We start from the raw sequence: 16,338 nt of genomic DNA, 5'->3' as shown, positions 1-16,338 counted from the left end.
GTAATTTAAAGCCAAAAACTGTCAAATTGGCTGCCAGCCAATAAATTTCGGTTGAATTTAACCATTTGTTATGTTATTTTAGAAGTGAAAACATTATTATTATTTTGTTTTCTACGGAAGTGATTAACTTTATTATAACTACAAAATAACCTATTCAAAGTCTTATTTAATTATTCTTCATTTTTCATGTTTTTTGGGGTACAATACATCTTTGATAATAAAAAAAAGGAAAAAGGTCCCAAGTAAAAAAGGAAAACATTGCTAATTAAAATTTTAAAAACAACATTACATAGTAAAATAAATAAAATCTATTTAATTCTAGAGAGTACAGCTGCTGCGTTTTTTGCCTTTCATAATGAAAAACAACCTTTCTTCTGATTTATAGAGCTTACTTTGTAAATCATTTATTAATTATACCTTAATTGATTGTATGTTTATGATGTAATATGTCGTCAATATACATATATATATATATATATATTTTTTACATTTTATTTCATCATCACCCTACAGTGACCAAACGTCACCATTAACAGGCTTGAAAGTCATAAAATATAATATAATATATACAAGCAAAAATCAACAGATAACAAGACATTATTTAGATATTACTGACATTAGACAAAACCTTGTGACGGAAACAAGCAAGCATATCTAGTAGTTGCACTACACTTCATTATTTAAAAATACAATGTGTAGAATACAAAATGTATATTTATTTACTATCCGATCCGATTGTAGTTTCATTGCCTCGATTTAGTCTACGTCTGATGTTTAGACTATAGTCGTTTTTCTCAGTTGTTTCTGATTCCGTTAAAATTCTTTCCATTACTTCCGTCAGTTCAGTTTGTCCACGAAATAGCTTCAGGATTATCATTATTATTAAGAGTAGAATAAGTAGGCCTGATATTACAATTGCAAATAGGATTCGACTTCCATAACTAACATTATCTGCATGTACTTGATCTTTTATGTCTGAAGTCACAACAGTAGTTGTTTCCTCTAAATTTTTGTTTATGACGTAAAGTGGTTCGCTTTCAGCATGTCTTGGATCCTTTTCATCTGGTACTTTTAATCTACAAACGTATCGGGAGCCATTTGTAAGGATGGATGCTATTTCTGATCCTTCAATCCAAATGTGTGTATTATTTAATTTCATTTGCGAATTACCAGATGAAAAATAAAAATCTGATACTTCCCACTCTAACTCTGGTATAGGGTTTGTCTTTTCACTCAAGCAGATCGCAATGGCAGCTTCTCCAATTCTGTAAGCTGACTTAATAAACCTGACAATTGGATATTTATAGGATGGTATTTCTCGCACAGTAAGCTTGCCCATAGTGGAAGTAAGCAGGATTTCGCCATTATATTTCAAATAACATCGATAATATCCTGCATCTTCTCTCTTGACTGGAAAGATCTTCAAAAAGTGTCTTGAATATTCATATCTATTGCGAATAGCAATACGCTCCAGATCAAAGTTATTGCTTGGTTCGCTGATAACGTAAGAACCTTTGGTCCAGATGACGTCATATTTATGTTTCATGTCTTCTGCGATATCTTGGAAGATACAGTTGATGTATGTTTTTCCTCCTTCTACTGCTGAATAGTAAATTGGTTGATAAACAAATCTAACAGCAAAACTTTTCTGGCAGAATAGTACAATGAGAAGTATGACACTGTGTCTACATCTGGCTTTGTACATTGTCAACTTTGTGCTCAGCAAATATTTTGTCTGAAAACAAGTATACTGTATATTACAGTGGAAATGCAAACCAACAAGCAAAAATGTGTTCGATGTTAAAATTGTTTATAAAAGAAAAATAAAGTTACACTTAGCTAAGTATACATTGATCTTCACAATGACATAGTTATTCTCCAAAATATTGAATTGAGTAAACTACGGTATTACTTATGTCAGGACATTGTAATCATGGATAGCATTAGATCTATTTATCCCCAAAAAATCCGACGGTGGAAGGAGGTACAATGAATATAACATTATTGTAAAATGTTACACATACCTTAAACTTGATATTTAATGCAGTTGATTCTGCAGTAAGACAATGCAACCAACTCGGATCGAATGCTCAGTCATAAATTAAATCAAACATTGTTATGCGGCACAGCAATCATGATAGGATATGTTTACTTTTTTTATTCGGAGGACAAGGTACGGTTTTAAAGATTAATAATAATAATGATAATAGGTATATGTTTAAGCAACATGATTATGATCTGTATGTCAACTTTGCAACACTCAGATCAAACAACCTATTGATAGGCCTATTATTACTGTGTATGTGGTATCGTGGTATCTAAAAAATAGAGATCATCAATCAATGTTGATGATGATGGTCATAATGATGGCCGTCTAGCGCCCTCGGGCCACAGGCTGGCCTAAAAAGAACCACAGACTGGCCGTGTGTTTCATGGCATAAACTCCATTCCTTTTACTTTTTCTTACAATTTTCACAATTAATAATATTGTCAAGTGAAACTAGTTAGTTGATACAATTAATGTTATTCTGTAACTATTTGCAGAATTTTGTTAGTACCAGCATATGTGTCATTATTTATGTTTTTTTTTGTCTACAGTGTGTTGAAGTTAGGATCATAGTAAAAACAATGTATAGAAATATTTTTAATTAATTTAAAAATAATATAATAAATAAAATATTTTATAAAATGATATCAGCTGTGAAAGACTGGATACATAGCCATTACACCAAACTGCCATTCAAGGTTGTAGTAAAATTAAAATTATTACACACAGCATTAAAAAAAACAAATTCTGGGGGAAGTCATATGTAGGGGAATTTTACAGTAGGCCTATGCTCTCTCGGTGCCCTTCTAGTTAATAACAATAATATTTTTCAGTGTAAATAGGTATATACTTACAGAACATGCCTATTGAAATTCAAGAAAATCACAAATAACAAAAAGAAAAATGTGTATTCTTTTAACATGGGCCGAAATATCAACATGACGCCCTCTGTGGCAATATTTTGCCAAGTACTTCACTCAGTTTCTGAGTGCTTTCATTTGTTTCTTCGTTAGGCCTACACATTTTTGTTACTTCACGCATAAAAAAATATGATCAGAATGATCTCAATTATATCGGGAGGTTTTAAACTATATTTGAACATTATCCGCCATCTTGGATCCAAGTTAGCGGTTAAAATGGGGTAAAAATGCCCCACTTTGGATTTTGTTTACACCCCCGGGAAGGGGTTGGGAGTTTGTAGCTGGAATAGGCTTATAACAATTTCCGAACTTATACTTTTATTGAAAACTGCCACTGAGGGGTTGTGGGTAGTGAGTGACGGGTTAACAAAACTAGAATGTGTACAGAAAAGGATTTATTTTTATACATGATCCGAGTGCGGAGTCATTGCCAAGCGGGGGTGAAAGTTAGTGAGTATGAGGGCGTTTGGGGGTTATGAGGTATCAAATTGGTCGGAATTGTACCAAGAAGATTTTAAACTAAATTTGTTATTTGCTAGTATGTACTGAATATAAAACATGACTGACAGTTATATCACAGGGCACGTTGTTTAGTAGGAACTTCTTCTGTGCCTGCAAGTCAAAATTAGCTCGTTCTTGTGGTCCAATGAACATAGCTCAGTGTGATTTAAGTTTATAAATAAAATCGAAAAGTTTATAATCGTTTCTATTTATAATAAATATTTAATATTATAGATTCATTAGAAATAAACACGAATTAAAACTAGTAATTAAATTAAAGTACCCATTAAATATACAGAATGCATTTTAGAAGTATACAATGAACCAGCAAAACAAAGAACGTTTTAGACAGGCATTGCCTAACATTATTTTCAAGCAATCAGAATAACTGTTTATTTCCAGATGATTCGTTTGTTTAAGTTTCTCGTTTTCCTGGTTATCTTTTTTCCTATAATGAAATCTGATGTTCTGCAATGCTATCCTGAACATGATGTTAGTTATGCTGTTGCCGGAAAAACGTTTACCTTTTATTGTGAGTTGATTGGTAGATATGGATCTGAAATACAAACTGTTATTAACAAAACAGTTTGGAAGAGAAATGATATGGAAGTTCACAATACATATTCGTCAATGTCAATGAGAAAACTACGAATAGAAATGACTCTCTCAGACCTAACAGAGACAGACAGTGGCGTTTACCAGTGTATATACCAAGGCGATGAACTAATTGTTAATTCTCGTAAGATGGAACTAGTAGTGCTGCCTATACCATCAAATCCAGTATGTAGCCCTTCAACATCAGTGTACTTTGTCGGTGACAATGTCACATTAAGTTGTGAAACATACCCGTATCCATCTTTGAAGCTGTACTGGGATGTTGAAAATTTTCCTAAACACGTAGTTATTACTAATACCACAAATAAAAACAAGGTTATTAGTAGTGCTATGTTCAAAGCAATGGATAGAGATGAGGAAACTGATTACACATGCACAATGACAACGAATAACGTACCACACCAATGTGCATTTACCATTGTCATCAAACGTCACATTGTGGTCAACATTAACGCAACTGAATTTATGGTTAACAAGTCGGTAGCAATTTGGTGCAAAGCATATGAATTGAAACCACAAACTACATTGAATGCTGGAAAAAGCAAACTCAAACAGATAAACAAGAAAGAAATCCAATTCAAATGGAATTCAACAAATGATGCGATTTTTAACGAGGCAATACAGCAAGCTAATTTATCAAATACGTTGTTCATCAGACGTGTTTCTTGTAAAATGCAAGGAGAAAACATAACATGTACAGCAAATACTGGTGATATTTTGAAATCAACTACCATGGCCATACAAATAGGAGAATGTCTGACGTACAATGTCAGCACAAAAGTTCCTTATACTTCTATCAATTCTGAAGAATCTCAGCTTCCTGAGGCATCTAAAACGGTCGTTAATCCTATTATTACAATACTTCTCTTATCAGTTCAGTCAATCATGTTTCTTTATCTTATCATATTGGTCAGCTTGCAATGTCTGATATATTTTGACAAAATTACAAGTCCGTAATCTACTTACGTAAACTAATTATTACTAGAAATGTGATTGCGTTAAACGTATGTAGTTTTTATGCCATCTAGTCATTTCAAGTTTATTTAAAGTAAAAAACTGTATTTGCTGAGGGAAATCGTTATGTGTATAATCTTAAAATTGTACAAGTATGTTTTGATTTCCATCATTGTAATAAGTAACGTTATTATAACATCTTTTTTGGTTTGGTTTATCTATTGCTCAATTGCATTTTGAAAGATTCCTTGTCCTGCGTTTTTGACACATCACTAAATTTGTAATGCAATAAAATTTAAACTGAAACCAGAAACTTTGATTATGTAAAGATAAACAAAGTGATTTAATTTGTAGAATTGTAAACAAATCGACTTTTTGTTTCTATTTCTAATAAATAGTTTATGTTATTGGTTCATAAAAACTAAATACCATTGAAACTGATAATGAAAATAAAGTATTTTCTTTCTGGTATGTCACGCCATATTTTACACTTGACCTGAATTTTATGTTTAGTGAATTTCATTGATATGAGGAGTTATGGAGATATGATAGATAATGTGATTTCACAACATTTTGTATAAATGACGTCACGGATGAGTGATAATACTGAAAAGCTTATTAGGAATCTATATATAAATTTACGTAAGGGCAAAATTCGGTAAATCGCGCGTTACTTCTAGAATGTTTACTCGATGGTATATAAAGTTGGTTCGTACGTTCGATACTGATTTTAACCACCTGATTTAAACCTGTTTACTAATTAAATTGAGATAGATAATTAGTTATTGACAATTGAAATGAATTTAGGTTCAACAATTTGCCCCAAATAGGGGTGTTTTCCTATCGTAGTATACACTGTCTAATTGACGTCCATCTTGGAAAATACCCGCACATAATAGTACGAAGATGCTTCGCATTTACCTATCTCCTTCTACGATAATTGTTTTTAATAACTGAAAATCGGTTGAACAGCCCGAGTACAGCATCAAAATGTTGAAGGCAGGCTAATTTTCGTTAAAAAAATACTATTTTGATAGATTTAATTTACGTTTATACAAATGTATTGATTTGCGATGAATGGTATATTCCAATATAATTATTGATTTAGCCTAACACAAGTACCTGTAGGTAAATTTATGGGCCCTTTAGATATAGTATTGCAATACTTGAACAATACTGTAAATACGTATTAACCATTACTCACCATTTGAATCGCCAAAAAAATATACGTCATAGTGGTGGATCGTTACATGTACTTAACTATTTCAATCGACTATGACAGTGACAGTTTTAACAAAGTATTAAATCGCAAATGTTTTACTGTATTTAGTGTTATATTATTTATCGGCCTATAAAACATAAAAAAAAAAAATTCGTTATTGATTGGTTAAAGAATAATATTTAACAAGGCCATATACATGGCTGTAGTCGCGTGCGCAAATTTGAGTTAGTGGTTATTGACCGACCGACCAACCGACCGAAATTGCTGAAAATGTTTAATAAAATGTTGAACATTTAAAAAAAAAATTATATTTGCCTCCAAGTATTAATATCCAGTGTCAAAATAACGAAACAAATATGAATATGAGTTAGTGTTTACGACCGACCGACCAACATTGCTGAAAATGTCAAAAATGTTGAAAAATGTTTAAAAACATTTATACTTGCCTCCAAGTATTAAAATCCACTGTCAAAATAACGAAAAAATATGAATCTGAGTTAGTATTTACCGACCGACCGACATAGTGAGCTATAGAGTCGCGTTGCAGGCGACTAAACATTGTTCCTCTTTGTACCCATCCTCTTCCCCATCTCTCAACCCTAATGTTACATACAAAACACAAATTTGGTTTGTTTAAATGAGTCCAAATCAAAAATTCATCTCTGTCTCGCAATAAATTAAGAAACAAGATTTAGGCTAAAAACCAGCTTATTTCTGATTAGGCAAATGATTTTTATTACATTTAATCCATAAATACAGATCCAATTATATAACAATATAGTAAATATTACTGTTGTATTCACATTTACGTACATCTTTACAGAATACTTGAGGACAAATTATATATTTATAATAGTATCGTAATAAAACTTTTCAAATTGCAAAGTTTTCAATTCATTTTCTATTACTGCTAGAAAAAACAAAGTTTTGGTTAAATACGAAGTATCTACGTCTTTTATTTAATTAAAAGTATGAAGACTATCTTACTAAATAACTACAGGTGGAAGAGGCACTGATCTGAACAGGTTATGGCATTGCACAACACAACATAATTTGCCACGTAAGAAAGATAACTATTTATCATTTTCTTTAGTGTAGGGCTACTCATTATTCACAATAAAGTTAATTGAAACAGAAACTGACCCCTTTAAGCGGTCATAGTACAGGTTTTGAATTAAGAATTACCGTTATTATTGTTGTATTATTATTGCATTGTTGAAGGTTCCAATGATGTAATCGATTATGCTGATTAAAATGTTAATTAGCGCTAATTATGAGTAGGTACAGGGCCGAGATGGTTTAATCGGGCTAATTTGTTCATTACCCCTAATAACACCTGTGTATTTGACAACAATTTTCAATACAGAAAGTAAGTGGAAAGTACAATTGTATATTTATTTACTATCCGATCCAATTGGGGTTTTATGACCACTCCCCAAGAGCCTACGCCTGGGGTTTTGATCTTCGTCGTTTTTCTCAGGTGTTTTTGATTCAGTTAGTTTTTTCGCTACTTTTTTCAGTTCAGTTTGAGCACAATATAGTTTTATGAGTAACACTATAATTATTAGGCCTAATACTATTACAAGTAGGCCAACACTGACAAGGAAATATATGTTTTTATCCGCATGTACTTGATACGTCATGTCTGACACCTGCTTTAGAGTGGTTAACAAACTAGGTTTAGAAGTAACATGTTTTCTTTCTAGTGAAGGAAAAACAGTAGTTGTTTCCTTTAAATCTTTGTTTATGACGTAAAGTGGTTTAGTTATATTATATCTCGGAGCAACCTCATCTGGTACTTTTAATCTACAAACGTATCGAGAGCCATTTGTTAAGGTAGAGGCTATTTGTGATTCTTCAATCCAAATGTGTGTAGTATTTGATTTAATTGACCAATTTTCCTGTGAAAGATGAAACTCCGATGCCTTGTCCCAGGCTAACTCTGGTTCAGGATTTGTCTTTTCACTCAAACAGATCGCAATAACAGGTTCTTCAATGTTGTAAGATGGTTTCTTAAACCTCACCATTGGATATTTATCTGATGGTATTTCGCGCACGGTAAGCTTCCCAACACTTGAAGTAAGCAGAATATTGCCATTATGTTTTAAATAACATTGATAATCTCCTGCATCTTCTCTCTTGACTGGATCAATTTTCAAACAATGTTTTGCATCATCATATTGATCGTGAATAGTAATACGTTCCAAATCAAACCCATTGCTTAGCTGGCTGATAACGTAATTGCCTTTGGTCCATATGACGTCATATTTACGTTTCATGTCTTCTGAGATATCTCTGAAGATACAGGTAATCTGTTCTTCTTTGCCTTCTACTGTTGAATGGTCCGTTGGTTGATAGGCAAAACTAACAGCAAAACTTTTCTGGCAGAATAGTACAATGATTAGCATGACACTGTGTTTATATCTAGTACATTTGTACATTGTCACCTTTGTTCTCGGGATCTTTAATCTGAAAATATTAGCAGGATATTATACAGTGAAAATGCCAGCCTACAAGTAAAAATCATTTAAAATGAAAAAAATTACATTGATGCTCTCGATGACATAATTAACCTCAACAAATTTAATTGAGTAAACTTATACATACCTTGAAGTTGATAATCAATACAGTTGACTTCAATGCAACTAACTTTGATTGAATATTCAAGTCATATTAAATCAAACATGTTACCTTATCAAACACATTACAGCGATCATGATAAGAATATGTTTACTTTTTTTGTCAAAGGCCAAGGTACGGTTTACTCAATAGGTATAGTTATGATCTTTATCTGTTAACTTTGGCTGTGACAAGTGTTTTCGTACACAAGCAATCAATGTCACAAGATCAAACAACATTGTTAGGCTTATTATTAATCTGTATGTGGTATCGTTGGAAAATGACAAATTCTAAAAATAGAGATCATAAAGTTAGCATAATGAGTATCAATCATCATTATCATCATCATCATCGTCATCATTATCCATCATCATCATCATTTTCCATCACCACCATCATCATTATCATAGTACATCATTATCATCATCATCAAAGTTATTAATTATCATTGTAATCAAGATCACAACTAAAGAACCTCGTAGATGACTACAGTATTATACAAAAAGATATCATATCAAATCATGAAACAGTACATCAAAACGTAGAAAGTTTATTTGAGACCAAGAACAGTTTAATTGATTATTTTATATCAGGCGGTAAAATATTTTTCTATATAAATTGTTACATAATTATGTATAAAGAACGCCATTGTGTTGTAAATACCTATACATGTGTCATTAGATTACATCGTAAATACACTAACTGGAATTAACCAGATTTACATTAACAAGGTACAGTACAACCAACCGAACAATAAAATAACTTATAAAAATAAATTGTAAAGTGCCTCATACAAAATAATTTTGATTATACAAATATATTTTTCGTAATATGCTCTAAATATAACCTAAGCCTACTTTACTGCTAATTCGAAAAATACAATAAAACGAATATATGATCACTGGAAAATTAATAAACAGTTATCATTATCTAGATATCTGACAATGTCAGTGTATGGTGAGACTACAATAAACCATGACGTAAGATAGTAGATAAGTAGATAAGTATAAGTTCATGACTCGACCAAACAATAAACATATCACCGATAAGCAAGTTTTAACGGAGCTAATTTATCATGTAGTAGTCAACAGTGGCTGATACTAACATGAGTGTAGTTGTAAATATATTCGGTAGATTGTTGTACCTAAAAAAATGGAGAGAATCCGCAACAGTTTACTACAATCCCTCAGTGTGCCTTTCTTGTTTTATTCTGTTCCTTATGCAATCGGTACCGAAGATTGTGTGTTTGTATCAAGCCATTATATTATACTTTTTTAACAATGTCCACAGGAGCTAATAATAATTTTGTGCATTTAAAACGTTTAGACTGCGATCAAACATGCCAAATGATAATGCCGGGTTCTTGTTTTAGCTTTGCAACAAAAATGAAGAAACTATATTATATGCACTTCCTCTTAAAAATGATTTCGCTAAATTCCCCAGTAGAAATTTTGGATGACGAAAGATTTTGCATTTAAAAAACAAATTTATCTTCTAACCAATGATTTATTATTTACTGATAGAATCACAGTACTAATAAAGGTCTAGAATTGACAAATTCTTTAGGCCAAAATGAAATAAAGGAACCTTTAACGAAATCATATCCAAACTATAGAGGGCACTATAGTATTTTAAAAATACATCAATCTGTAGAGGGTGCTATTTAAAATGCAAAGGTATTGGTATTTATAGGTAGCGGGACGATTCGGTCCTGTGACAATTCGACCCTGCGACGATTCGGTCTACTTATATTTATCGACTTTGATATGCATTTTATAAGCATGGAAATGATCATTTTTAGCAGCCACGCGAACGATGTAAATAAATACGCCCTCTGTTGGCCGCTTGGCGAATGCACGGAAATAACGTTTTCAAAGTAATAAATTGAATTTTAAAACGGTTTTCTTAGTAATTTAGTTTTATATTATATCAACATTGCCAATATAAATAAAGTACACCTTTAAAAACTTGATAAATACCAGAGAAAATGTATATAAATTTCCTATCAGAAAGCAAGCCCGTTAGCTCTCAACATTTACCTCCTCGGCTTCTCAATCCGACCAAACCTGGGAAAGTAGACCCCAAGCTAGCTGGGACGATTACGTGGGATCCAGGAGGTGAATCATAACGGATGATAATAATCTAAATTTACACCCTTTTTTGCTAAGGATACAAATATGTAGTTTGCGAATTTTGTAAATGGTTTATTTAAAGTAATATTTTAGTTGTTATTGTGCTCTTTATTAGGTCTATTATTTGATTATTATGATAAATTTTTTTTTATTTTTTACTTTTGATTAACTACTGTATTTGTGTAGTTGATCATCATAGAGAAATCGTATATTTTTAGTTTTGAGAAGACTGAAGTTGAGTATATTTTGCATTATTATGTATAATGTATATTCATGTACAAAGACATGAGCCCTCTATAGTAATTAATAGTTTTACCTTTTCTAGTTTTGAGAGGGCACGCTGCCTCTTTCACAATCTTTATCTTTGCATTTTATGGCGTAAACAATATATAGTTTGCATATCCTTTGGAACCTTATCTTTAGGGTGAACCAGAGTATTTATAATAGTAAACATGGATATGTCAGACGTGCCAAAGGCGAAAAATACGATGCCACTCATTATTTCACTTATTAAACAATACATTAATTTATTACAAACTTATCTTGCAGACCTATATTTTAGCATATATATTTTATCGTTTAACCTAAATTAGTTGTAATCGTCAATAAATAATTATCCAACTAAACTTCATTAGTGTACTAGTTTTCTTTAGGTGTTAAAAATCAGTACCGAAACTTTCTATACCATTGAGTAAACATTATAGAAGATTTACCGAATGTTCTCTTACGTACATTTATACATATATGACCATTAATATGACAATAGATACAGATATCAAAAATAATTTTATCTGTATTTCAACCAAACCTCTTTCACTATGCAACTTTTAAAGAAAATCTGGTTTTTTTCACTTGGCCACCTAAAAGTCCATATTTATAGACAACCGCAACGGTGTTTTGATTCGCATACGCATTCTGTCCACTCTTCTGGGAAAAACCTTACTGTTCCTTCTGAAGTATATCTGATACTTGTGTATTGTCCTTTAATTCTTCAAATGCTTTTGTATTGTCCTTCAACGTTTTCAATGTATTTTCAGTATATACAAGTCTCCAAACTATTACAACTATTATAGCTACTAAGACTACTACTACTATGCTCATATATATGTATAAACGGTTGTTTTCAATAATGCCTGACATCTGATTTGCTGTTGACAAACGATTGCTAGAAACAGCATCTTTTCTCTCTAGTGTCGTCCAGCCAGCAGTACTTGTCTCTTTAACATTATCGTTTATGACGTAAAGTTGTTCACTAACACCATATCTTGGAGCAACTTCATCTGGTATTTTTAATCTACAAACGTATCGAGAGCCATTTGTAAGGGTTGATGCTATTTCTGATTCTTCAATCCAAATGTGTGTATTGTTTGATTTCATTGGCCAATTAACGCGTGAAAAAAAACCTCTTGATACTGAGTCCCACGTTAATTCTGGTTCGGGGTATGTCTTTTCAGTAATACAAGTTACATCGGCAACTTTTCCAATTCTGTAAGCTGACTTCATAAACCGAACAATTGGATATTCTTTTGATGGTATTTCTCGCACAGTAAACTTCCCAATCGTAGAAGTAAGAAGGATATTGCCATTATATTTCAAATGACATTTGTAACCTCCTGCATCTTCTCTTTTTACTGGATCGATCCTCAAAAAGTGTCTTGTCTCTTCATATCTGTTGTGAATAGTAATACGTTCCGAATCAAATTCATTACTTGGTTCGCTTATAATGTAATACTCTTTGGTCCATATTACGTGGTAATTATGTTTCATGTCTTCTGGAACTTCTTTAAAGATGCAATTAATATACGCCTTTTTCCCTTCTACTGCTGAATGGTCCATTGGTTGATAAAGAAATCTGACCGCAAAACTTTTCTGGCAAAATAGTACAATGATAAATATGACATTGTATTTACATCTAGCTTTGTACATTGTCGTCTCTGTACTCAGTGCGTTAGTCTGAAAATATAAAACAATGTATTCAATGGAAATACCAACCAACAAGCAACAAGTGTTCGATGATAACACTTGAAATGTAGTTTATTAAAGAAAAATCAAGTTCCACTTAATTAAGTTTCAAAATATAAATGATCCTCATAATGACATATTAATCTTAAAAATTGAATTGAGTTAACTCTATTGTGCCAGAAACCCTGGATAGCATATTTATCCCAAAAAAATTGGACGGTAGAAGGAGGTACAATTATTATAGAATATATAATATTGTAAAAAAGTAACACATACCTTGATAATGAATACAATTTTTGACTCTTTTCAGCAACGCAATGTAACCAACTCGAATGCTCTAATCATATATATTTACCCATTAAACATGTTAACCGCAATCATGGTTGGTTAATGATATTTACCCTTTTTGACAAAGGACAATGTCCGTTTTTTAAGGATAAGGTATATTATGGTATTATGATTGTTTATTATCTGTAAACCTTTGCTGTTGACAAGTATTGTTTGTACACAAAATTAAGTGTCACAAGGTCAAACAACATATTGCTAAGCCCATAATTTGTATGTGGTATTTATTTTGTAATGGCATTCTAAACACTAGGCATCAGGTTAATCATCATCACCACCACCACCACTAAAGCTATTAGCTATTATCATTGTAATCAAAATCATCACAAACAAAGCTATTACTAATAAAATACAAAACCAAAATTTAAATTTAAAACACAAGGTACATGACGACGAGCCGGGTCTTAAATTTAATAAATTATTATTATTTTGTTTACAAAAAGAATGGCTGTAGACATTAGCCTTAGTACAGTTTTAAATTACTGTTTCGTTCCCACGCGTAACCGGGCATCCGTAGCCTACGCGTGGGGCATTGCTTTTTGATCGCGAACCTACGAAATATTGGGTTTTTTTCTCGATACCACGATCAAAGGAACATTTATAGTCATAGTTCACTGAAAAATAAATACATGTAATCAATATCTCTCTCAATATTTGCAAATATCAGTGTTTGTTGATACAGTAAACTAACCTAAGATAGATAAAAGTTTCTGACTCGACAAAACAATAATCACCACCGATAAGCAAGTTTAACGGAGCTAATGTATCATGTAGTAGTCATGGTGGCTGTAAGATAAATACAAGATTAGTGTATTGGTAATGATAGTTTTGGTAGATTATAGAGATACAAACAAAATAGAAAGGAGAGAATCCGCTTTACCACAATCCCTCAGTGTGCATTTCTTATTTTATTATTCATTATGTAATCGGTACCGTAGTTTGCGTGTTTGTATCTTACTCCTACAGCAGATAATGGTGAAATAATAAAACTCGTGTCTAAAATGAAATCATCAAGCTATGAAAGTTCTTATAAATCTATTGTCTCTTCAAAAATGTTTTAGAGTGTATTGTCTCACACGTTTGTCATATCTTTAATTTGTCTCTTACCACTGGAATAGTACCTAAATGATCAAATCTGGAGATGTAAATTATCTAAAGAAATATAGGCCTATATCCATCTCATCAGTTTTAAGGAAAACCATATTGACAATGTTATTTTTATCAATATACGAGTACAATCTATTGTGAACAATCCTTTCTAGAAGGTACTCAACTTATATGGTATAAATCTTATTAAGAAAATCCATACTGCTATTGAAAATCGTGTAATTCCAGTTTCGATACAATTATAATTCATGGCATTCTGTTTAATAAACTATGAAATCGTGGAATTAAATTGATCTTGAAGGCAGAGAGCAGTATACTGTTATAAATGATTTTACATTCTTCTATCATTTTTTCTATGACCTTATGCTGATGATACTAATCTGTTTTTAAATGGGCTTACTCTTCAGGACACCGTTAATATAGAATTGTTTTTAAAGCTAAATGAATATTTTCAATGTAACAAACTCTCACTCAATGTAACAAAAACAAATTTTATAAATGTATGTACTTAATTTAAATATTAACTTTTAACATATCGATAGGGTTAGCCTAAATATAATAAATATCTTGGTGTCTTGACTGACGAATTATACTTATTGTACTATATTGCAACATTGCCTGGTGTACTAATTATAACACAAGATTAAGTAAACTTGTTATCATTCAGAAAAAAAGAGTAAGAGCCATCACACGGTCTCTCTTCGATGCTCATACTGCTCCGCTATTTCATAGTTGAAGTTTCCTTAAATTATCTGACAATAAATATCAAACTGCTATCTTTATGTACAATGATGTTAGCAAATTAAATATAAATATATCTGGTCTTATTTATCCATACTGATGGTCAGTGTCACTAGTATTGTACCAGAAAGTTCGATCTTAGAACTCCATAAGATTTATCATAATAAAGTTTTGTCTAGTCCTCATGTCGGTTGCACTGGGCCTCATCTGTGGAACAATATTGGCCCGGTTATTATAGAATTAATACAATCAAGTCCTTTAAATATCAATATTTTTATCTTATTTTAATTATTCTTATACTAGTGATTAATGTACTAAGTACTGCTGATTATTACTATTTCTTGTGGGTTTAGTTGTGATTTTATATGATTAGGTATTGGCCCCTCCCTGCTTGTATAACAAGCCTAACAAGGATTCCTTTTGTCTATGAATCTTTTTTATCTGATTGTATTTATGCTTTTTGACAAATAAAGAATGGTTGTATTTGTATTGATTTGTATAACACATTTGTATTAGGCCTATACATTAAATTGAACAATATTTACAATTCGATACAAAATTTATAAATATGAATATTAAAGAGGAAAAAAATGGAAGCAATACATTTAAGGTCTCCAATTAAATTTGTGAGCAGAAACGCAGAAAATTGTAATCAAATTTAATGTTCAATGCTCAATTTAATATGCATAACAAAAACAAAACAGGACAGACAAATAAGCAAAGCACAAAAAGACAAGACAATTATGTTACAAATACAAACGTTTATTCATCAAATCATAATGTGAAATAATGATAGGCCTATGTACAATGTTTTTAAAAATAAAATAATGAAATAGGATCTCAGGAAACCACGAAGGTTTGCTTGAAAGAGTCCCCATATTAGTCTAAAAAATTTTAATTGGTTTTCCTAATAGTAGTTCAGGTTTTCCTAAAAAAACCATGAAAGCGCGTTTTTTAATATTTACTGGAAGATACTGTTGGAGCAAGATTTGTTTTAATGTGAAAAATTTAAAAATTTAAAATTTACTTTCATGAGGGAAGTGGAAGATGGGGATCATATTAATAGTGATACCCACTCTTTATATGTTTTGCTATAGGAAATTGATTTATTATATCTGTAATGTTCATTGTTTTTGTAAAGTACTATTGAAATGAAAGATTGAAAAAAAAGTG

The 16,338-nt window shown here is 31.5% G+C and overlaps 1 long non-coding RNA gene across 1 annotated transcript in view; it reads right to left on the bottom strand.

Moving 5' to 3' along the window:
• The window catches only part of LOC144845296 (uncharacterized), a 190,422-nt gene that overhangs the window by 69,209 nt on the left and 104,875 nt on the right, over positions 1-16,338 (bottom strand). The window lies entirely within an intron of this gene.

This window comes from Antedon bifida, chromosome 6 (assembly GCF_963402885.1).
Source record: "Antedon bifida chromosome 6, ecAntBifi1.1, whole genome shotgun sequence".
NCBI lineage: Eukaryota > Metazoa > Echinodermata > Crinoidea > Comatulida > Antedonidae > Antedon > Antedon bifida.
Note: the sequence above shows the minus strand (reverse complement) of the source record. Positions and strands in the feature narration are given on the sequence as shown.